This window comes from Strongylocentrotus purpuratus, unplaced genomic scaffold, assembly GCF_000002235.5.
Source record: "Strongylocentrotus purpuratus isolate Spur 01 unplaced genomic scaffold, Spur_5.0 spur5_scaffold_3, whole genome shotgun sequence".
In the NCBI taxonomy this organism is placed as follows: domain Eukaryota; kingdom Metazoa; phylum Echinodermata; class Echinoidea; order Camarodonta; family Strongylocentrotidae; genus Strongylocentrotus; species Strongylocentrotus purpuratus.
In genome coordinates this window covers 31,393,971-31,418,864 of record NW_022145609.1, presented here as the reverse complement: position 1 = coordinate 31,418,864, position 24,894 = coordinate 31,393,971, and positions in this window count along the sequence as shown.

Below are 24,894 nucleotides of genomic sequence, written 5' to 3'. Positions count from 1 at the left end.
CCTCTAGTCAAGATGTCATACGGCCTATGGAGAGGCAAGTGCTCCCGAATGGAAGCGGAGGAGAAGGGATATTGAGTCACGTTTCGACAATCTTCATTTGAATCCTACAGCTCTAAATCGAGCACTTCATTACGCCAGGAAGGAAAAAGTTTTATGTAACAAGTATGTGCTACAGTGTGTGAAGCAAAAAGAGAGCTACAACATGTATTGTTTTCAATGGAAATCACGTTTCGACAATCTTCGTTTGAACTCTACAGCTCTAATCGAGCACTTCATTACGCCAGGAAGGAAAAAGTTTTATGTAACAAGTGTAAAGCTCTCGTTTCTACTACGACATGCCTCAAGTCAAGATGTCATACGACTTATGGAGAACCTGAATTTCCAGCTACCCCTAATTCATGATTTTGTTTGTGATTACAAGGAGACCTACCACGATCTGTTTTCAGATAAGTATCCTTTACTTCATAGATGTGCTACAGTGTGTGAAGCAAAAAGCGAGCTACATGTATTGTTTTCAATGGAAATCACGTTTCGACAATCTTCGTTTGAACTCTACAGCTCTAATCGAGCACTTCATTACGCCAGGAAGGAAAAAGTTTTATGTAACAAGTGTAACGCTCTCGTTTCTACTACGACATGCCTCAAGTCAAGATGTCATACGACTTATGGAGAACCTGAATTTCCAGCTACCCCTAATTCATGATTTTGTTTGTGATTACAAGGAGACCTACCACGATCTGTTTTCAGATAAGTATCCTTTACTTCATAGATGTGCTACAGTGTGTGAAGCAAAAAGCGAGCTACATGTATTGTTTTCAATGGCAATCACGTTTCGACAATCTTCGTTTGAATCCTACAGCTCTAAATCGAGCACTTCATTACGCCAGGAAGGAAAAAGTTTTATGTAACAAGTGTAAAGCTCTCGTTTCTACTACGACATGCCTCAAGTCAAGATGTCATACCGACTTATGGAGAACCTGAACTTCCAGCTACCCCTAATTCATGATTTTGTTTGTGATTACAAGGAGACCTACCACGATCTGTTTTCAGATAAGTATTTTTTACAGTGTGAGAAGCAAAAAGCGAGCTACATGTATTGTTTTCACTGGAAATCAGTTGTAGATTAAATTATGTGCAAGTTAATGTGAATACTTTTTTCAGCCAAAAGAAGAGTTTAATAAGATACTAAAGGCAAGCGCTACCTACAAGAGCATATTATGATGGTGTAGAATTGTACGAATGAGCAGCGAGATTCACCCTAACTCAGACAGTAACTGCAACCAGGATTGACTTATAAACTTCAAAGTGATTGTCAGGCATGGACACAGAATAACATAATGTGCAGCCATTTAATAGGTCAAAGACCATTTTGTTACTGTAAAATAGGTTCCTATGACAAAGATGAATAATATTCCAAGATTTACTTTATGCCTTTCATATCATTCTCGTAAACAAAAAAAAGAGTGTGGTAATAGCTGATGAGTTATGTAATCAAGAATGTTACACCAATTAATATGTTATTAAGATTTCTCTTTTCCATAGGAAATTGAGAAAAGAAAAGTACAAGCTATAAAGTATTGTGAACTATACATTGGCCAATGTGAAATGTATGGGTCAAACTAGCCTGTCAGGTATATGAGAGGGATCTTTGTTTAATGTATATAAATATATAGGCCTACATATTTTGTTTGTTCAGTTTTAAAGAAATGATACAAAAATTGAGAAGATTATCGTACTTTTATCAAGAGTTAATATCACACAAATTTTTTTTCTTTTTTTTTTCCTGATAATTTATGACATATAATCGTAGTGTATATGAAATATAAAGTGAAGCCCCGGGTTTCTCATCGTTGTTGGGTATGTGGAAGGCGAGGTTTGATTTTGTTCAACTTCGTCTCCATAATGCCTTACATGTTGAATATCGGAGATGAAGTGACAACATTGACTTCTTTTTTTAAAATAAAGGATTCTTCAGGCTGATGGTTTGTTTGGCAGGGCTTGTTTATTATTGCTCTGTCAGCGATCTATTGGTATGGAAGAGATGAATTTATTTTTATCCCCATCTACCTCCCCATTAATGAAGGCTGCATGGAGGAGATTTCACGTGCTTTCAACTTGGGGATACTATTGAAAACGACAGGTTTAATGTGGAAGTTTGGAAAGAAAAAATAGAAGAAGATGAAAGAGAGAGGAAAGAGATAGGAGAGAAGAGGAGGAAAGGAGAAGGGAAAGGAGGGAGGGGAAAAGAAAGGAAAAATAATTAGATAAAATGGGGAACGAGGAAAAGAAAAGTACAAGCTATAAAGTATTGTGAACTATACATTAGCCAATGTGAAATGTATGGGTCAAACTAGCCTGTCAGGTATATTATGAGAGGGATCTTTGTTTAATGTATATAAATATGTAGGCCTACATATTTTGTTTGTTTAGTTTTAAAGAAATGATACAAAAATTGAGAAGATTATCGTACTTTTATCAAGAGTTAATATCACACACATTTTTTGTTTTTCCTGATAATTTATGGTATATAATCGTAGTGTATATTAAATATAAAGTGAAGCCCCGGGTTTCTCATCGTTGTTGGGTATGTGGAAGGCGAGGTTTGATTTTTGTTCAACTTCGTCTCCATAATGCCTTACATGTTGAATATCGGAGATGAAGTGACAACTTTGAGTTTCTTTTTTAAAATAAAAGATTCTTCAGGCTGATGGTTTGTTTGGCAGGGCTTGTTTATTATTGCTCTGTCAGCGATCTATTGGTATGGAAGAGATGAATTTATGTTCATCCCCATCTACCTCCCCATTAATGAAGGCTGCATGGAGGAGATTTCACGTGCTTTCAACTTGGGGATACTATTGAAAACGACAGGTTTAATGTGGAAGTTTGGAAAGGAAAAATAGAAGAGAAATGATAAGAGGGAGAAAGGGGAAAAGAAGGAAGAGGGGGAAAGGAGAGGAGAAGGGAGGGAAAGAGAAGGAATAAGCGAGGAAATAATTAAGGAAAGTACCAGTTATAAGTTATAAAGTATTGTTTATGTTTACTACACATTAGCCAATGTGAAATTTTTGGGCTAAACTAGCCTGTCACGTATATGACAATGGTGTTTTTTTTTTTTTTTTTTTTTTTTTTTTTAATTATTGTTCAAAAAGAGGAAGAAAAGGATGTATATACATATATACATATTCTGTTCGTTTCTTTAGTTTTAAAAAAATGATACAAAACTTGAGAAGATTATCGTACGTTTACCAAGAGTTAATATCACACACATTTTTTTTTTTTTTCTTTCTTCAGTGTATATGAAATATAAAGCGAAGCCTCGGGTTTCTCATCGTTGTTGGGTATGTGGAAGGCGAGGTTTGATTTGTGTGCAACTTCGTCTCCATAATGCCTCAAATGTTGAATATCGGAGATGAAGTGACAACATTGAGAAAAAAGGGGGATTTTGCAGGCAATTTTTTTTTTTTTTTTTTTTTTTTTTTTGCTAGAGGTTGTTCATTAATTGTTCTAACCAAAGCAATAATAATATTTTAATAAGATTGTCGCGCCAAGGGCTGTTGGTTTCAGTTCCCTTTTCTAAGCTTTGCCACTTGTGGAATAAAGGGGTTAAGTATGTGTAGGAGTGAGGTTTCCAAAATATTTCAATGGTGCCAGGTGGTGTTGTTTATTAAGGGGGCTAAAATGCTTGGGGACCGGTCCGGATACATTCCCTGGTGCTATTTCGAATTGGCAGTAGTGTTTCATCATTTGTTTATCATTTTGTGACGCATGATATGCAAATTATATAACTTGGTATTTAAAAAAAAGAAAACAAAAAGAATTGTAGCAGGATTTGTATTACAACCCTAAGCATGCATGCGTGAAGTGAGAAGAAACATTTCCCTCAAAACATGCTTAAACAGTATATTGACTATTTCATTATTTTATAACGCAAATCTATGTAAATTCAGATAGAGGGGTAAATGTATTGATGGTCTGTTGGGGATCTGTTCTTTTTCACGATTTTTAAGTACTTTGTTGTAACGCCTATTTATGCAAAACATAATATCTGGGTAACACGGCTCTTGGTATTACAATGAGCTTTATTGCAAGGTACTTTCCATAAACCTTGCTGGTCTGTTGGGGATCTGTTCTCTTTCACAATATTTAAGTACTTTGTTGTAACGCCTATATATGCAAAACGTAATATTTGGGTAACACGGCTCTTGGTATTATAATGAGCTTTATTGCAAGGTACTTTCCATAAACCTTGCTGGTCTGTTGGGGATTTGTTCTCTTTCACGATATTCAAGTACTTTGTGGTAACGCCTATTTATGCAAAACATAATATCTGGGTAACACGGCTCTTGGTATTACAATGAGCTTTCTTGCAAGGTACTTTCTATAAACTCTTTTGAACGTCCGCTTTCTTTCACGATGTATATTCCAACGCCTTTATACAATGCCATAGTATCTGGGTAACGACGGCTTTTTTTTAATATTACAATGAGCTTTATTTCGATAACGCATTCTATGTAAATTCACATATCTTAGTAAATGACTGATACATATTTAAAACTTTTTCTGTAAAGTGAAAACAATTCGAGTATCTGGATAATGGTCCGATCTGTTCACCCAGCCAAAACTATTTTGTTTTAAAGCCAGGTGGTGGTGTGATGTTTTGAGAGGGAGGAACGTGTGGGGATCCGGTATGCATGCTTGCCTATCATTATGTCGGGCTGACGTTTGGTGTTCTTTCGAGTTGTCGGGAACCCCGGCCCCCCCACTCAGTGTTATTTAGGGTACGCATATGCGTGTTCCAACCGACCCCCCCTTTTCAGCAAAAGTCCGGTGTGTAAAGTCAATACGGCTCGACCTTTTTCTTTTGTATACGAGCCTTTTTCAGCACCCCCCCCCCTTTTCAGCAAAATTTCGGTGTGTAAAGTCAATACGGGTCGACCTTTTTCTTTTGTTACGAAAAGGACATTTTGGCAACACGCATGCGGTCATTTTGAAACCTGAGTGGGGGGGCCGGGTCGGGAACGCCCTTTAGGAGTTTTTTTTTTACGGAGTGCATACAAAACGATCAGGTGTGTGAGCCTATTCATTCATGGGTGAGGCTTATTATGCAAATTATAGAACTTGGTAAATGATAGCATGATGGGTTCGGTTTGCACGAACAGTTTATTAGGTTGCCGAACTGGTGTCGTTTGGGGGAATTTGGTTTATTGGGATCGTGTTTTTATTTTTAATTAGAAGGTGCGTATTGTAATTAGGTACGCGGGCCGGTCAATTCACTGTAATGCATTTTAGGAAAATCATTTAACTTAGTTATGACGAGCGGGTTCCGTAATACAATTCAAGGCATTTGTTAAGGGATAAAAGCTCTTTGTATTTTTTTTTTTTTTTGTTTAATTAGATTACGGTTATATACAATACAACGTATTTCTCATCGACTTGTGCAAGAAGAAATGTTCATTGGTTTATTCTGTCATTGGTCTAGTTAAATTGACAGGGAAAGGGGGAGGCTCTTGCTCTCGGATGTTTACGTACACCGAAGAGCAGATTTGGGTTGTTTTGTGTGGGGGTGTTGTGTGTGTAGTGAATATGCTTGTGTGTATGAATGCGTTGGGTTGTGTGGTACGGGGTGGATTCTGCTTGCATTTTTTATATTATTCGACGATAAGTATGCATATATGTTTGGCTGCAGATAGTTTTTTCTATACATTTGCTCACGGTGGAAATAGATTGTGTGGAAGTTTCTTTGGAGTTTATCGATGTAAGGTTTTGGATACAATTACACATAAAATAACATGGCAGTGAAATTATCTTTCATGACATTAAATGTTAGAGGAATAAGAGATAGGTTAAAAAGAGTGAATATTTTTGAATGGTGCAAAACTAAAAAGAATAGTATAATTTTCTTACAAGAAACATATAGTACAGTAGAGATAGAAGAGCGGTGGAAACAAGATTGGGGAGGGCCAATGTTTTTTAGTCATGGGTCAAACCATAGTAGAGGGGTTCTTATTTTATTTTCTAATCATTTAGATTTTGAAGAAAAAAAAATTAAAGTAGATGAAGAGGGGAGATACATTATTTTTAAAGGTGAAATACAAAGGGTTAAAATGCTATTGGTTAATGTTTATTTTCCAACGAGAGATAAAGAAACTTTACAAATTGAATTTTTGAAGAAGTTAGATGAAAGTATTTTTGATCAGTGTGATCGGGACTATTTAGTTTTATTAGGAGGTGATTTCAATAGTATATTGGATGGAAAATTAGATTATGTGGGGTCAAAAACACCGGTGAAATCTCGGGTTATTGATTTGATTAAGGAATTTTTAAATAAATACGATTTAGAAGATATATGGAGGAAAAAAAATCCGAATGTAAAGCAATTTACTTTTCGACAAAATTGGCCGGTGGTTCAAAGCCGTTTAGATTATTGGTTTATACCTTGTAGTGTTGAAAAATTGGTGGGTACGTGTGAGATTTTGACATCTATTACGCCAGATCATTCTGGCGTTAGGCTAGAATTTAATGATCTTGTTGATAAGTTTGTTTTTGGGAAATCATATTGGAAATTTAACAGTAGTTTATGTATGGATAAAGATTTTGTTGAAGAGATGAATAAGGAAATACAGGAATTAAAAGCTGAATGGTCATTACAGATTTTGAATAAATTAGTATTTTGGGATTTTTTAAAGATGAAAATGAGAGAATTTATTATAACATACTCGCGGAAAAAGGCAAAAGCAAGGAGGGTTGAAATAGAACTGTTAGAGAAACAAATCAAGGATTTAGAAGGCGAACTGGTAGTGGGACCCACTAAATATATTGTTGATTGTATTGAGGAGAAAAGGGATAAACTAAATAAATTGTATGATTTTTCTCGACAGGGCATTAAAATAAGATCAAGAGCACCTTGGTTTGAAGATGGAGAAAACAATACGCAATATTTTGAACAGTTGTTAAAATCGAATAAAAGGAAAAGTGTAATTAGGGAGGTGTACAAAGAAAATGGGGAAACTACTAGAGATAAGGAGGAAATTTTAAAGGAAATTAAACTATTTTATAAAGATTTATATTCTTTAAGGGCTGATATAAATCAAAACGACCCTTTCTTTTTCAATGATATTTCAAAGTTAAATGAAGACAATAAGGAAATCTGTGAAGGTAAATTAACTAAAGATGAATGCTTGAAAGTTTTAAAAGAAATGAAATTGAATAAAACCCCGGGAAATGATGGGTTAACAGTTGAATTTTATTATACTTTTTGGCCAGCTTTGGGTGATTTGTTAGTAGAAGTATTGAATGAAACATACGAAAGGGGGGAATTAACGGCATCTCAAAAACAAGGGGTAATTACCTTAATTGAGAAGGAAGAGAAAGATACTCTCCATATAAAAAATTATCGACCCATCACGCTTTTGAATGTAGATTATAAAATTGTATCTAAAGTTCTAGCAAAAAGAATGAAAGAGGTTTTAAATGAAATGATTCATCATGATCAAGTTGGATATATAAAAGATAGAAATATTGGGGAAGCTGTACGATTGATAGATGACATGTTATTTTATTCTATGCATTATGGGGAACAAGGGAAAGGGTTTTTGTGTGCAGTGGATTTTGAGAAAGCTTTCGACTCTGTATCTCATAGATATTTATTTCAAATATTGAAATTGTTCGGTTTTGGAGATTCATTTTGCTCTTGGGTAAAATTATTGTATAAAGGGATAAGTAGTTGTGTTATGAACGGTGGTCACTCCACGGGGTATTTTGAAATAGAAAGGGGAGTAAGGCAAGGGGATCCATTATCGCCATATTTGTTTTTGGTTGCCATCGAAATTTTGGCGCATGCAGTAAGGAGGGACAACGGTATTAAAGGGATTACATTTGGAAAATCTGAAATTAGGCAAGTGTTATATGCAGATGATATGACAATATTTTTGAAGGATATTGATTCGGTTAGAAGGTTGCAATATATTTTTGAATCATTTGAAAAAATTAGTGGTCTTAAAGTGAATAAAACAAAGACACATTTTATGTGGATGGGTGAGGATGAGAACAAACCTGATGGGCCTTTATTTGGAAATTTGGTTAAGGAAATACATATTTTAGGGGTTAGTTATTCATTAGATCGAAGTTTAAAAGATGATTTGAATTATAAAGAAATTCTAAGTAAAATAAAAAAATTGCTTGTATGGTGGAAACAAAGAGATTTAACTATTATGGGTAAAATACATTTGCTAAAAACTTATGCGCTTTCAAAATTAAATTATATTTCATCTCTCGTTATTGTCCCTCATTGGGTATATAAAGAAGTTGCAAAAATTTCATTTGAATTCATATGGAGGGGGAAAGATAGAATTAAACGGGCAATAATGTATCAGGATTATGACTTTGGAGGATTAAGAATGATTAATTTTGAAATGTCCGTTAAAATACAGCGCATAATGTGGATAAAACGTCTTTTATATGGAGAGAAAAGTTTGGGATGGAAATTGTTTTTTGATCATTGCTTACAGTTTGTGGGTGGTAGATTTATTTTTTTATGTGATTATGATTTAAACAAGATTAAACTCGTTTTAGATATTCCACCATACTATATGGAAATGTTGCAAGCATGGCAAGAGACAAGTAATTTAAGATATTTGGAGGGTTATATTAATCCAATTATTTTTAATAATCAGAATATATGTATAAATGGAAAAAGTATATTTGATAGATACTTGTTTGAAAGAGGGATTGTTCAACTGAATCATTTGGTTGAGAAAGGTCATGTTAAGCCTGTTAAATATTTTATGAACCTCGGTATGAAAGGTAATAATTTGCTTATGATTATTGATATTTATGATGCGATACCCAGGTTATGGAAGGATGATTCAGGGTTAATAGAATTCCTCGAGGTTGATTTGATAAGCTTTAATACTTATTTCCATATTTCTAGTAAAAAAATACAGTTTGTGGATGTGGGTTCAAGAACAATCTATGATTATTTCATCAAAGCACTGCAGCGAACGTATGATTTGCAGGTAAGGGATGGGCAAAATGACTATGATTTTATAGATAAAGAATTAAAAGAAATGTTTGTGAGACCAAGAATTACTATACTCATTAGAAAACAACGTGAATTTCAATTTAAATTATTGCATGGAGCCATATACACTAATGAGCATCTTCATAGATTTGGTTTTGTTGGTGATAATTTATGTTCGTTTTGTAAGCAGGAAATAGAAACATACAAACATTTATTTTTATCTTGTGGGAGCGTTCAAAGGTTATGGCAGGCTTTAATACAACTTTTTGAGTTAGATGAAATTAAAGATTTAGAATGGCGAGATATATTTGTTGGGTTGGTAGGTAGTTCATATAGAATAAAAATGTGTAATACTATCATTTTCATGGTGAAGTATGTTACATTTATGTCAAGATCGGGGGGGGGGGCGAGTACTAACTTTAGAAAAGATGAAAAAAAGCATTTTTAAGTATAGGGATGAGGAAAAGAAAATAGCAATTAAAATGGGAAAGCTAGGATCACATTTTTTAAAGTGGGAGCAGCTTAAGATTAATTAAGATTTGCTTTCTTCTCCACCGTGAGCTTGTTAAAAGCGTAACTCGATTTTGCGGCCTGGATAACTTATTTAGTATATTTTTCTTAAGTTGAGAATGTTGGCAGACATCCACTGAGTGAGTACTGTGTGTGTGTGTGGGGGGGGGGGGTGGGTGGGTGGGTGGGTGAGTATGTGTGTGAGTGGGTGAGTATGTTTGTGTGATAGAGGGTGAGTATGTCTGTGTGATGTAGGGGGCAGGGAGGGGGCAGGATTGTTTCAGTAAAATTATCTCCAGATTTGTTTTTTTTTGTAATATATAAGTAAATAACATTTACAATTGACATATTATGTTTAGGTACTTATACGTTTACTTTGTTGTTAAGTTATATTATACTGCAAATAAGTTTGTGTTTAATTATGTTTATGTAAAAGCATCAATATTGAACACGTTTATTTTATTCAATTGTATGTCATGGTTTGTGTTACACATCTGGAGAAATAAAACAAAATTGTTAAATAAAAAAAAAAAAAAAAAAAAAAAAAAAAAGTGTGTGTGTGCGTGTGCGTACGTGTGCGTGTGTGTGTGTGAACCATACTCTTAGTTAATAGAACCCACTCTCAATTAAAGGAGTTATTCAACCACTGCTTTTGAAGTGGATTCAACTCCAAAGTCACATCTCTGATTTGAATCCTTTCTTATAACTATACATGTATATAAACAATTTTCAGATACGTGCATAATCATGTTTTTATACCTTTTTCTTATGGTAATAGGAAATTGTACTGGACTGACGAAGGTATATCAACTGGAAAGATTGAGATGTCAAATAAAGACGGATCGGACAGAAGAGAGTTGATTACAACACGATTGAGAGAACCTAATGGCCTGGCCCTTGATTCTCAAGGTACAAGAAAAATCTTCGATGGTATCACTTCATGATCAAAAGTGTAAATATATGATCGTTCAAGGAATCGAAAATTACCCTTAAAGGTACTATGTCCCTTTTGCAGCCAACCTCAAATGCTGTAGAACTTTGCAGGAATTATGAATATGTCATGTATGTCCTATCTGTGAAATTTTAACGTTAGCAGTGTCCTCATATTCAAATTATGCAAGGAAACCCGTTTACTTGCTAGACTTCACTGTCAGACACTATTGAGTGACTGACTGGCTTTTTTTCTTCTTTGGTAATAACATACATGAAAAGAGTTGTAAAGGATACATGAGCATTTGTCTACATCAATAACCCACTTCTTGTGATGGCCAAGATTAAACTGATTGAATCTTTGCGCAGCATAAAACGTATGACCATTCGGTACAATTGTCTGAAAATCAAGACTATTACTTTTGGGCTCTATAGCCCTAAAGTCGATTTGACAACTAATAGTCGTTATTTTCCCACTTGAAGACATCTTCAAGCCCCACCTTTTTTAGGGAAGTTCTAAATTAGTATTATCTTTCAAAAGCAGTTGGAATTTAACTTTTTCATTTTTTTGGCCTGCAAATGGGACATAGTCCCTTTAATAGTGCATAATTTCCAAAAAAATATATGTCTCCTAAACCCCTTTTCGCGTAAAAAACGGGTACAAAATGGCCTCTTGATATGGCCCTATTTGGGCTTATCTAGTACACATTTACAAAAAGGTACGTACGTTTTCCCATGTTTGCGAACCTCTTGACAATACGACCCTTAATTTGGGAAATTTTACCTCTTCAAAAATATACCACATTTTCAATCCAAAAAATTTCTGTTCTCGGGAAAACATCCCTGGAATGGGAAATCATATCTTACAAAAAACAAAGGTTGAAAATCTGAATAAAATGATGATACGAAGAAGAAGAAAAAAACGTTTGTTATGACATGTAGTATGTGAATAGCTCATTTTTTTTTTTTTATATGATTGCAAACATAAAATGTATATATACGAACAAAAAAGAATGAAACAGAAACTAATGATTCAAAATCATCATATTGTTGTCTTTCTTTGAATATTAAACTAGATCAACACTAGAAAAAATGTGACACAAAAGGTCGGTCTCGCCACATTCGCATTCAGGGGCGGCGGGAATCTATTGTTTTGGGGGAGATGAAGGGTGATGAAAACATCTTGTCATATCATGTACGGAAATAATGCCTCTTTTTAACATGAATGACATTGATTTGGCAATGTGAATGCAATTACCTGAGTTTGAAACTCCTTGATGGTTTGAACTTTTACATTCTTGAACAAAATGCAATTGATAAGCTTGGTATGTTATGAAGTGCAAAAGGGCATGCCGTATAAACATGACATATTAAAAGAATGCCTCTTTTGGCAGTTGAGTAAAATATGTCTTGGTAGTTTAAAGGGGAAAACGTTTAGTGAAAGAGGGGCACGCTTATCATATTAAAATTTGATAGTTTTGAAAACGACAACGATTGTATTCTACAAGAGGAACAGTTCGTTCTCATGAAATTTGGGGTAGCATGCCCACTGCCTCCCCCCCCGCTACTTCCTATCATCGCTGTAGTAAAAATATAAAATTTAGATAAAAACGGACACCGATCCAAGGGCAGTTATATAGACAGAAAAAGGGAAACTTGAAGAGGGGCACTTATCCTACCTAAAATGAGGGCCCATTAGAGATGAAAAGGGGCAATTATTAGAATGAGAAAGGCTCTTTTATTATAAGGTAAAAGGGGCACTTGTCAAAGTAAAAGCGACACCTATCAGATTTGAATAGGTGAAAAGAGGCGCTTATAAGAAGGGGCACTTATATGAAGAAAAAGGGGCACTTTGGGGTTAATGTGCATTCCCCTTGCCCCCCGGAAGCACTTCATCTGTTCGCAATTAGACGGTTCATATTATCATAAGTAATGAAGTCGCTCATAATTATTTTTTTAACTCCCACACTATCTTCTTCACTTCGACTTCTGCAGAACAGCGCCTGTACTGGACGGAGAGCTACTACGATGTGATCGAGTCAATTGATCTTGATGATCTCTCTGATCGAAGAGAACATGTATCCGCTGCTAGGGGTGACTTAGTGTTCTTTGGCATCTCGCTCTATTTCACCTCCATCTACTTCACAGACTTCGCATCTAGTGGTCTCTATGTGGCAGACATTGGAGTTGAGGAAATCAGGAATATTACTGGATTTACAGCAGGAGCGCCTACCCATGTCAAGATTTATGCCGGTAAGAAACAATCTGAGAGCTAAGAATAAATTTTCGATCAGAGTTATTATGAGTACGAGTTCGATTTTGTAAATAAATTTATAATCATCTTCACGAACTGAAGTCAAACCAAAGAAATTTAAGAGATAGAGTCCTATCTAGCTCATTCTCTTTGTACCATCTTCGATGCCGCCAGGAGAACATATGTCAGGCATGTGCTTAACTGGATCTTCCTTGCAGATACGTAGACAAAAGATTCCTACCTACCTGCAAACTAATGGGCCACTTTCAAAGGGAAATATGTTTTTGTAATGATAATTTCTTTTCGCTACCACTCGTCTGATAATACGAGCAGTACACAGTGCTTACCTTCGCAGGAGGCAAGCGAAAGGAAATGGAGCAAAATTTCCTGAAATATTAATCAAAATTACTCGACTGGGCATGACTTGTGTGGGCACTAATCTGACATATAATATCAATATAATATTAATCCTACTACTACTACAATACATGTTGTACTACTACTACTTCTAGTACTCCTACTGCTATTACTTCTACTAATATAATAATGATATTTATGGTAAAAAGATTATTAAAATATTAGTAACAAAGAGGGTATAATAATAATCATACAAACTAGATTATGTTTTTTTTTAAATCTACAAATCTGGAAGCTATATAGCATTCAGTTGTTTGACAACGAACCTTTGAAAGCGGAATTGTTTACCAGAACAGCTTCAAATAAGGATGCTGTCTGTTTGCTTTAAATAGAACTTCCTTTTATATATCAATAAATCTGCTCGCATGGAAGGGTTTTCATTGATTCACTTTCAGACTTAACGTGCACAGAGTCTTGTCCCGATAACAGTCGATGTCAGCTCGTTGCGTATAACACACCCGAGTGCACTTGTACAGTGGGTTGGACAGGTTTGAACTGCCTTACAAGTAAGTAAATGTATTAACAATTCGGTGAAACTATTGACGACCTACCTTCATTAGTGTTAAGCTACCCTGACATTTGCACGAATTTAGCCCCGTTCGCTCTTTCTTGGCACGTATTCGAGTCAACAATATATATTTTACCCCATGTCGTTCCAGAAGTTCATATAAAATAATACGTGGTAACATGCCCCATCCGTAAAGCACATAGAGAGACGGCCGAAAAACAACCGAGATATAACCGGGAGTCAATAAAGATACAACCAAAAGACAGTCGAGTGACCGCCGAGAGATAACCGAGAGACGAAAGAGAGACAGAGAGACAACCAACACAAAAAACAGCCAGAGACAACCAAGAGACAGCCAAAAGACAACCTAGAAACAACCCAGAGACTTGCAATCTAGGGACAGCCGAGAGACAACCGAGAGACAGCAGAGAAACAACCTAGAGACATGCAATCCAGAGACAGCCGAGAGGCAACCGAGAGATATCCGAGAGACAACCCAGAGACTTGCAATCCAGGGACAGCCAACAGAGACAACCGTAAAACAGCCAAAAGACAACCGGGAGACAGCCGAGAGACAACCGAGAGACAGCAGAGAAACAACCTAGAGACATGCAATCCAGAGACAGCCGAGAGGCAACCGAGAGATATCCGAGAGACAACCCAGAGACATGCAATCCAGAGACAGCCGAGAGACAACCGAGAGACATGCAATCCAGAGACAGCCGAGAGACAACCGAGAGATAGCCGAGAGACAACCCAGAGACATGCAATCCAGAGACAGCCGAGAGACAACCCAGAGACATGCAATCCAGAGACAGCCGAGAGACAACCGAGAGATAGCCGAGAGACAACCAAGAGAAACATGCAATCCAGGGACAGCTGAGAGACAACCAACACAAAAAACAGCCAGAGACAACCAAGAGACAGCCAAAGGAAAACCTAGAAACAACACAGAGACTTGCAATCCAGAGACAGCCGAGAGACAACCGTAAGACAGCCGAGAGACAACCGAGAGACAGCCGAGAGACAACCGAGAGACAGCAGAGAAACAACCTAGAGACATGCAATCCAGAGACAGCCGAGAGGCAACCGAGAGATATCCGAGAGACAACCCAGAGACATGCAATCCAGAGACAGCCGAGAGACAATCGAGAGATAGCCGAGAGACAACCAAGAGAAACATGCAATCCAGGGACAGCCGAGAGACAACCTAGAAACTACGCGGAGACATGCAATCCAGAGACAGTCGTGAGACAACCTAGAAAGAACCCAGAAATATGCAATCCAGAGACAGCCGAGAGACAACCGAGAGACAGCCGAGAAACAACCCAGAAACATGCACTCTAGGGACAGCCGAGAGACAACCTAGAAACAGCCGAGAGACAACCTATAAACAAACCAGAGACATGCAATTCACAGACAGCCGAGAGATAACCAAGAGACAGCCGAGGGACAACCGAGAGACAACCGAGAGACAGCCAAGAGACAACCGAGAAACTGCAGAGAAACAACCTAGAGACATGCAATTCAGAGACAGCCGAGGGACAACCGAGAAACAACCCAAAGACAGGCAATCCAGCAACAGCCGAGAGACAGCCGAGAGACAACCTAGAAACAACCCAGTGACAGCCAAGAGGCAACCGAGAGACAACCCAGAGACATGCAATCCAGAGACAGCCGAGAGAAAGCCGAGAGACAACCCAGAGACAGCCGAGAGACAATCGAGAGACAGTCCAGAGACATGCAATCCAGAGACATGCAATCCAGAGACAGCCGAGAAACAACCCAGAGACATGCAATCCAGAGACAGCCGAGAGACAACAGAGAGACAGCCGGGAGACAACCTAGAAACAACCCAGAGACCTGAAATCCAGAGACAGCCGAGAGACAACCCAGAGACATGCAATCCAGAGACAGCCGAGAAACAACCCAGAGACATGCAATCCAGAGACAGCCGAGAGACAACAGAGAGGCAGCCGGGAGACAACCTAAAAACAACCCAGAGACATGCAATCCAGAGACAGCAGAGAAACAACCCACATACATGCAATCCAGAGACAGCCGAGAGACAACCGAGAGACAACCCAGAGACAACCGAGAAACAACCCAGAGACATGCGATCCAGAGACAGCCGAGAGACAACCGAGAAATAGCCTAGAGCCAACTTATAGACCACCGAGAGATAACCAAGAGATGGTCGTTTTCATAACACAATGAATGTTCCACGTTAACTACACAAGTTCCACAGGGATAACCCCTGTCTCCCCGATTGCTTATCAAGTATTGGGAGTTACTGAATTTGCATCGAAATTAAAGTGTCATTGTACTTGATATTAGATCTGATTCCAGCTCTAAATTATATAAACTTTATTTCCGTATACTATTTTTTAATGACTCGGGAACACAAAGCTCAGACTTTCCCATAGATTATTCGAAAAAATTACATTATACAATAAGGCACAAAGTATACAAAATCTGTAAAGTTAATTATGTTCATTTTTCAGCTGTCGTTTTACCCAATTTAAATGGCCCAAATTTCAGTTTGATGTATCGTTGTATTTCTTTTTGTTTGTTTGTGTTGTTGGTGTTGTTAATTTTATTTAGTTTTTACTTTGTAGGAGTCACATGTACTCTCCCGAACCCCCCGCTGATGGCGTCTTTCGTCAACCCCAGCGATAGCTACACGGCTAGTACCACTGTGACTGTTACATGTGACAATGGCAATGACCAAGTTGAGTGGATTTGTAACGCTTATACAGGAAACTGGGACAAAGAACCAATCGAATGCTCCACTCAGACTACAGGTATTCTTTAGCTCTTTAATGGGATAATGGTAACGACAACAACACTAGTAATATTGATGACAATGGTGATTATGACAACGACAATAATAACAACCATGATAATAATAATAATAATCATCATCATCATCATAATAATATTTTGTTTAAGAAGAAGAAGAAGGAGAAGAAGAAGAAGAATAGGACGTGGACGAAAGAGAGAAAAAAGAACACGACAAAGACAAAAGAGAATGAGAAAAGGATGATGTAGAGGACTATGGTCCTGTTCACCCAGAGTAGCCTCATTAGCATTAATGTTGTTCGTCCAGAGGGCCCTGCAATCGTGTTTTTACCCTGGCTTTGTCGCCTGGCTACCATTTGAATTTAATAAGACTTCAAGCATTAATTTTAGTGAAGTTCTTAAACCAGATACCTTGTTTGCTTCTCCTGGGTGAAGAATAGCAATCGTAAAAATATTGTCTTGCCACATTTGCGACTTGGCAGGAATTCAAATTCTGAAGTTGGGGTCTTAAGTCGGCAACATGGAGATAGAGAAAGTCTATGAGATTGCATTTTTTTTTGCACATTTGTAATGTAAAACATTCTTTAACAAACAAGTTAAAATGAATAAAATGCAAAGAATATCATTTGTCTTTTATTAATAACTTAAATAGGCGTTGAATTTTGTGTATGTTTTTGCTTTTTTCAGCTTTTTAACAAATGATAAAAATTCCCTAAAACCTCTTTCCTGTAAATTTGGAGGTATCTGGAATTTGGTATGGTATTTAAGGTTTTGAAACCAACATTTCATCCCCCGTTTCTTTTGTTTCCTTTTTCTCTTCTTTTTTCCTTTTCTCCTTTCCTTTCTTTTCCTTTCTTTTCCTTTCTTTTCCTTTCTTTTCTTTCTTTTCCTTTCTTTCCTCTCCTTCCTTTTTCCCTTTTTTCTCTTTCTTTCTGCTCTTCTCTTTCCTTTCTTTCCTTTCTTTTCATTTCCCTTTCACTCTTATTTTCCCCTCCCCTTTTCTCAATTTCCCGACAGCAGCGCAATTTAACCGACAATATCCTGACAGGTGGAGGGTGGGGGGGGGGGGGGGTTGCACCCCAAACCCCCCTTTAGCACCGCCCCTAGTTGTTATCACATTATTCTTTTCAAAGAAATGCATTTCCTCATGATCTCGCATCTCTCCATTATCGTTGTTTAATTATTTTTCCTTTTTTTTTTTTTTGCCTTTAAGTCACAAAAATTCTCTCTTTCCCTCCTTTTTTCCATCTCCTTTTTTCCTTCTTCTTGTGTTTTTTTTGTGGGGGAGGGGGGCTACACGCCTGGTACCTTCTTATAATATCATCCCCCTTTCTTTCTTTTCCCTATTATTTTTCTTACTCCTCATTATTCTCCTTTTCCCTCTTTTCTCTCCTCTGTCTTTTCTACTTTCTTCCTGTTCCGCCTTTTCTCTCCTCTCTCTTCCACTTCCTGTTTTTCCCCCTACTTTTTCTCCTCTCCCCTTTTCTCTCCTTCCCTCTTTCCTTTTTCTTTCTCTCTTCCCTTTTCCTTTTCTTTCCCCCTCCTTGTTCTCCTTTTCTCCATTTTTCTTTTCCCCCTTCCCCCTTTCCCCCTATTTTGTTACGATGGGGGGGGGGGGGGGGGGGGCACGTGCCCCCTGTGCCCCCTGAATCCGCCACTGCTATGGTACACAATTCTGAATGAGGTATCAGTTACTCTTTACTTTGAAACAAATTTAAGATCAAAGGTAAACAAAAATCCTGAGAATTTATCCAAGATATGTCACACTTTTTGAGTTCAACGATAAGGTTAGTTCAGCTATGACGTGGTAAACCGCCTCAGAAAATTCTACCTTGTTTTTTTCTTTCTATCTTTTCTTTACGCTTAAATGAATACCAACTGCGCGCAATAAAGGTTCTACGCGTATTCACTGAGCTGCGTATTATAAGATAGGAAATGTGAAGCGTATTGGACTTTACGTCATCATTTTGTTTAAACTCAATTTACCGCTGCATGTCCGAACGTTAACACTTTAAGTGACTCTCACACTCTGCCGTGTAGGCCTACCGTGTGCCACCGTGCGCGAAAATGTCTGCGGACGGTGGAGAACGGCGAGGGCACACGGTGGTTCGTTATCAAAGCGGGCAACACGTTAATAGGGCGTTGGCGCTTATTTACACCCGGTGGGATCCGGCGAAAGTTTTGGGCATGTTCAAAACTTTGGCCGGCTGGCACCGGCCGCAAGTAAGCGGCAAGAGGACGGTGTTGAACGGTATGAGGACGGTATGAATACGTTATGAAAACGGTCACACTGTATGAACACGTTCACAACACGCTCATAACCCGTTACAGAACGGTGATGAAAAATGGAGAGCGGGTTGACCGTTGCCGTTCAAATCGGGGTATTTATGGCAGTCGTGTCATGACGTCAGCAGTCCGGGGACTCGCTCACAGGATGCTCCGAGCGGTGAGGGGACGCTAAGTGACTGGTAGGTGGCTGCTACAAACCCGGTGCACACGTTCGAGACCCGGTATGGGCCCGGTATGGAAACGGCCAAAATTTTCAACAAAAGTCAATCTGGGCGGTGAAGACGGTAGAAGCACGTTCAACACCCGGTATGCGCCCGGTGAGAACGGTCAGAAGATGGCAACGAAACGGTGAAAAGATTAATGTTATGAATTTTTTTTGCGGCTGGGGACAAGTTCGCTCAAAACCCAACGTTCTAGACTCTGTTGTTTTTGTAATAGCCCGGCAGGTGGACGGTAGGCCTACACGGCAGAGTGTGAGAGCTCCATAGGAGTACAGGAGATGAGTTGTATGTGTGTTTTGTCTTTAAAGCGAATTTATTTCTGGTCTTGTTTCAGATGCACCTATGAGTAGTATGACATTATACGCGGGGCTTGGCGGTGGAGCAGGGATCTTCGTGCTGGTTGTGCTTGGAGGTATCTACTTGTTTTTAAAGATAAAGTTTGGCTCGAACTGACCAATATTGTAACGATTTTTAAACTTTTTCATATATAATAAAGTTTTATGCATTGATTTGTACATGTTTAAGAAGTATTGTCATCCCATTTTCAAGATGGCGGCTGAGGAGAATCAATTTTCCTTGCGTGGTACTTTTCCACTCCTTTGACTGGCTATGCAAACATGTTCCACTCGGTTCTGTTTGGCTCGTAAATATATTCTATTGTGAGGCAGAGTAATACTTGATTATTATGTGTATTTTTGTGTGTGTCCGAACGATTATATGAACCTTGAATACTTGTGCGATTATTTATATTAATTGTAACACCTCATTATTTGATAGTGTGGGTTTTTTCCTCGTGAGATCGTAACATTATAAGTTACAACCCCTGCCAGGTTAGTTCTACAAACTGTTTCTAGAAATATGCCAAACACATAGATATCAATGGATATTCATTTTTCAAATTCAAATGAGTTTTAATCAAATGTATCAATTGAAATTATGCCAAGTGACCTTTATCATGTTTCTAAATGGTAACATACATATACATGTGTATAAGTACATAAGGTTTTAACCAGTCATTTATCATTATTATTATTATTATCATTATTATCATCACCATTATCAACATCATCATCATCATCATCATCACCATCGCAATTCGACTTTGTTACGAGCATCTGAAATTAGAAAGGCGTTTATTACCAAAGCTATTTTTATTTGTGATTTTTTGTATGAGTCGTTTGGCACAGGACTATTTAGCGCTAGCGAATAGGTGTCCGATTGGCAACGACAACATGGGTCGGTCGGTCGGAAAGTTTATTTTTTTAACCTTTTTGGGGGTTGCCCTCTTTGGGCCGATATTTTTCAGATTTGAATGTTTTTGTTTGTTTTTTCGTTTTTTCCCGCCCTCTTATGGCTGAAATTTCTCAGTTTTTAATGGTTTAATACATGTGTTTCAGCGTCATCATTCCATTTATATCTGTTTCACCTCATAATTATCTATGGTTTTCACGAGTGAGAATTTTGAGATAATTTGATTTTATACATTTATATACCATTTAAACAAACAAAATACATATTATTATTATTATTTATTTGACCAATCGGAAAAACATACAGTGAGTATAACAATCAGATAATACATAGACATTTCATAATACATTCAAACAGCTTTAGGAAAGTGGAGAGGAGATAGAAAGAAGGATACAATCTGCTGGTCAGGGGTGACAAAAGCAATTTAAATTGCTATTACTCGAAAGCATGTCACCCCCCCCCCCCACAGTCTGCATCCTGGAAAATTAAGAGTAAAGAAAGAACAGAATAAAAATTCACAATATGAGAAAATAAATAAATATATATATATATATATATATATATATATATATATATCAGGATAACAATAGTTGGAGCAATTACTATTATATCCTTGACTACTTTCATAACATTATTATGTCATTACAATGGCTTTACGTTCATCACATAGATATAAACAATTTCAAATCAATAACCTGGTGCTTACATTAGAAACATTTGATATGATTATTATTGGGAAGGAAAGTTACATAATGGTATAAAATGATTAACAATAATTTCTAACTTTCAAAATGAAATGAATACAATTGTAATCTGAAGCCTAATATGTACTGAAAGGAACGAAGACATGAGCTTGCACTATTGATATTATTTCTAAGTGACAAAATAAACAAATTAGTCAGTTATGATCTAGGTAAGATGTATAATTAATCTTAGGGTTTCCAAAAAGGCACAGTAAAATTACATATCAGTTGCTTTTAAGTGACGATCAGCTTGAGAAAAATGTACAGAATTTGAAATCAGACACGAGTATGAAAAATATTACCATAAATAATTATCAATACATTGTTTTACATTGAATTAAATGAGTTCAATGAACAGTGAGATTGTTTCAGTGTTGAAAGGAAGGATGAAATAGAATGAAGCACAGCAGTATCTTTTATTTCTGTGGGAAGGTTGTTCCACTATATATGTATATATATTTTTTATTCATTAATTAAAAACAATCTTAAAAAACGGTTTAAAAGAAAACAATTTTTTAAAATGCCGACAGTAGATTTTCAGATTTTTGGGTCGGTCGCAAAGGGCAAATACAACAAGTTTTTATTTTAGGTCTAATAGACATGCGCCATATTTAACTCCGGCCCGCGCCTGTTATCTACTGCTGATGGGAAGATGGGAACACAGTGAGGTTTCTACTGTTAGCATGCAGCATGTGCGGTAGGTACACAGTAGACCCTGCGCATGCTTCATGCTTAGTATGGTGGCAGTTTGATATTTGCTATAATCGCTATACGTCCTATTGTATGTAACATGTTAAATATTGAAGAAAAAAATAAAGTATTTTAATAGCAAAGTTCATTGTAAAAGCTGTGTGTAACAGCCAAATACTTCGAAATCGATGGAACCGTTTTGGTCTTCAAAATTGTACCTACAATGCAAACGGAGGCGGGTTTCCCGCCCCTCCTAACCCACACACACACACACACACTTTTTCAAGTACCCTAACAGGGTACCTATTTACCTCGGGAAAGTGCCCTTTTTTACATGCGATAAGTGTCTTCCCCTTCTGTTTAGTGCCCATTTTTACCCTGATATGGAAGTGCCATTTTCTGTTATAATGAGTGCCATTTTCTCGTATTAATGCCCCTATCCAAATCCGATCAGTGTTCCTGTCTTTTCTAATGAGTACCCATTTCCCCCACAAATAAGGGGTCCTTTTGGCTTCTGATAAATGCCCCCTTTTACTTTTAATAAGCGCTCTTTTCCATGTACCCCTGTTTATCTTAATAAGTCCCTATTCCAAACTGAAAAGTACACCTATATCTACATAAATAGTTTTGGTTTTGAAGAAAAGGGGAAGAAGGAAAACATCTGACAATAGATAATAATTATGTTCACAATCTGAATATTAATCAAGAATATTATTGTTGTTATTGTTGTATTTATTCATCTGTTTATTGTTACGATTATTATCATTATCTGTTATTATTTCATCATTGTTATCATAATTATTATTTTTTTACTGCTCCTCCTACTACTACTACTACTACTACTACTACTACTACTACTTCTTCTTTTAAATAAGTCTGCCTCCTTCAATTGACTGAAGATTCTTGCAAACTATGTGCTACTACTAGTACTATTTTTAATACTATTATTACTACTACTCCTATTACTACTACTAGCCTACTACTACTACTACTACTACTGCTACTAAACTACTACTATTATTATTATTATTTTCATTATCATTATTTTGTTATTAATTTATTGGTATTATTTGTATTCTTGTTGTTATTGTTGTTGCTGTCACTATGATGCACATATCTCATTGCAACAGCTAAAGGTTCAAGAGTTTGAGACCGAATGGTTTGGAGTATTTCTATCGTACCATGCATACAAATTGAACTCAAATACACAAAAAAAAAAGCGGTGGCGGGAAATCTTTGAATTTTTAAAGCTTTCTGTATTTCTGTACATACATCTTTCAAGAGCGATTGGCCGATGTTAATCTTTTTGTAGTGGTGTAGGTACATGGGCATACGCTGCTCCCCCTCCCCCCTCTGGCCGGTGGGTTGGGGGAGCAAAAGGGAGGTGGGGGAAGTAATTGCAAAAAAGCGAAGATAGTAATTACAACCACACTAAACATTGGCTTTTATATTTCATCCACCTAATAAGACCGGTGCTGCCCCTAAATGCCTGGACCCACGCTACACCATTATTTTGTTGCTTCGTTTGTTTTTTGTATGGCAGCCGCCGTCTTTTTCGTATTAATCAAGAGATATGTACAAGATTGAATTTATAATATTGCAGTGTTTTTAATCATGTGTGGGGGAATGGTTTGGTATTCGCTTACCCAGAAAGTTACTTTAAGTGGTGAACGAGTCAATGATTCATCTCGATATATTATGTACGTACTTCACGTTAAGCTTCTTCTATAATACAGAGATGCAAAGTTTCATACTTTATCATTTTACGTTTATTATACAATTATCGTACTTACTTTACGAATTAAAGGGAAATTTGTTCTGACAGCTACCGTTAACATGTTTGTTATCTTACAATTTATATACTTAAATAGTTTTTTTAAATATATTTTGATTACATGGTGTCTTTCATTTTATGGGATCTTTTATATAATACATTTCAAAATCAATTAAATGATAGACAACCGTTTCGGAGGTTGGACCCCTTTTGATGTATTCAATATAACATAAAATTTACCTTCGATTTTTGCGACTACTTTTTAAGGGCTATCTAAAGTCATGGTTTTGGGTTGATTGAGTGTTCTTCACGATCACGTGAACAGAAATATTTCAACCATTGTAAGGTTGCTCTGAAAAAAGTAACTTTTTGGAAGTACTATTAGGGAGTTGAAAAAAACAACATAATTTAAATGTTTTTATAAAAATTGTGAAATGTAAACATTTTAGATTTTTTTTGGATAAAGTTTGTTTTGATAATCTGTTTAAATATAATGAACTTCTGCAGACAGATTTGGATAATGTGCATGTTTAGTGTACGGGAACTAAAAGAACGAGAGATATCGCGAAATAATTTGTTTACCTTCACCATTCAGACCTCAACCTTCTCCGTAATTAAACCACCGTTTGTGAGTAAGATTTTGCGTGCATGTATTTCTTTGTTTATGTACGTACACACATACGTCATACGTCTTTCGTTCTTAATCTAATATTCCACTTTAGACGTTTTAATAAAAAAATATTAATATACCCGCAGAACTGTTATATCCTGAACATGCCCTATCTTAGTAAAATTATTCACTACTTCAACAAAAAAAATTCTGCCTAGATCATTTACTTTGTTTGTATCCTTTTACCTTTCATACTCGATGTACGATTACAGCTTTTCTTTAATAAAATGAAAGAATCTTCTACCAGCCTAACACCTAACGTGGTATTGCTTTCTGTTTTGAAAGATAACATGTGCTTAAGGAAAGAGAGAAAGGATGAGAATCTTGAGACAGACAGATATACAGGGAGAGAGAGAGAGAGAGAGAGAGAGGGAGAGGGGGTGTTAAAAGCCGACAACAAATGTATTCACCTTGTAGGATACATTTTACTTTTTGACGGTGACTTTGCCAACGCCGTTTGGGATTCGTGTGTATAGTGTATGTGCAGTACTCCCGCTCTCCTCGCACCCCATCCTCACACCCCCTCTCTTTGTCTCTCTAACATTTTCTAATCTTTGTAGCTCTTTAATTTCGAGTACGATTTGTGTTTTATTGTGTTTTAATTCTTTTGTGCCTCTCGTATATCATTCGCACTTGACACAGTCATGTCTGTATAATTCATATTCAAACACCCTTGGGCCTATATCAACAACAATTATGTGCATATTATGTATATTATATTTTTGTGTATAACAAACCAATTTCCTTTATAGTGATGGGGTGCTTATTTACAGTGTACTCACCACAACAAAGGTAATTTGTTTACAACATACAACA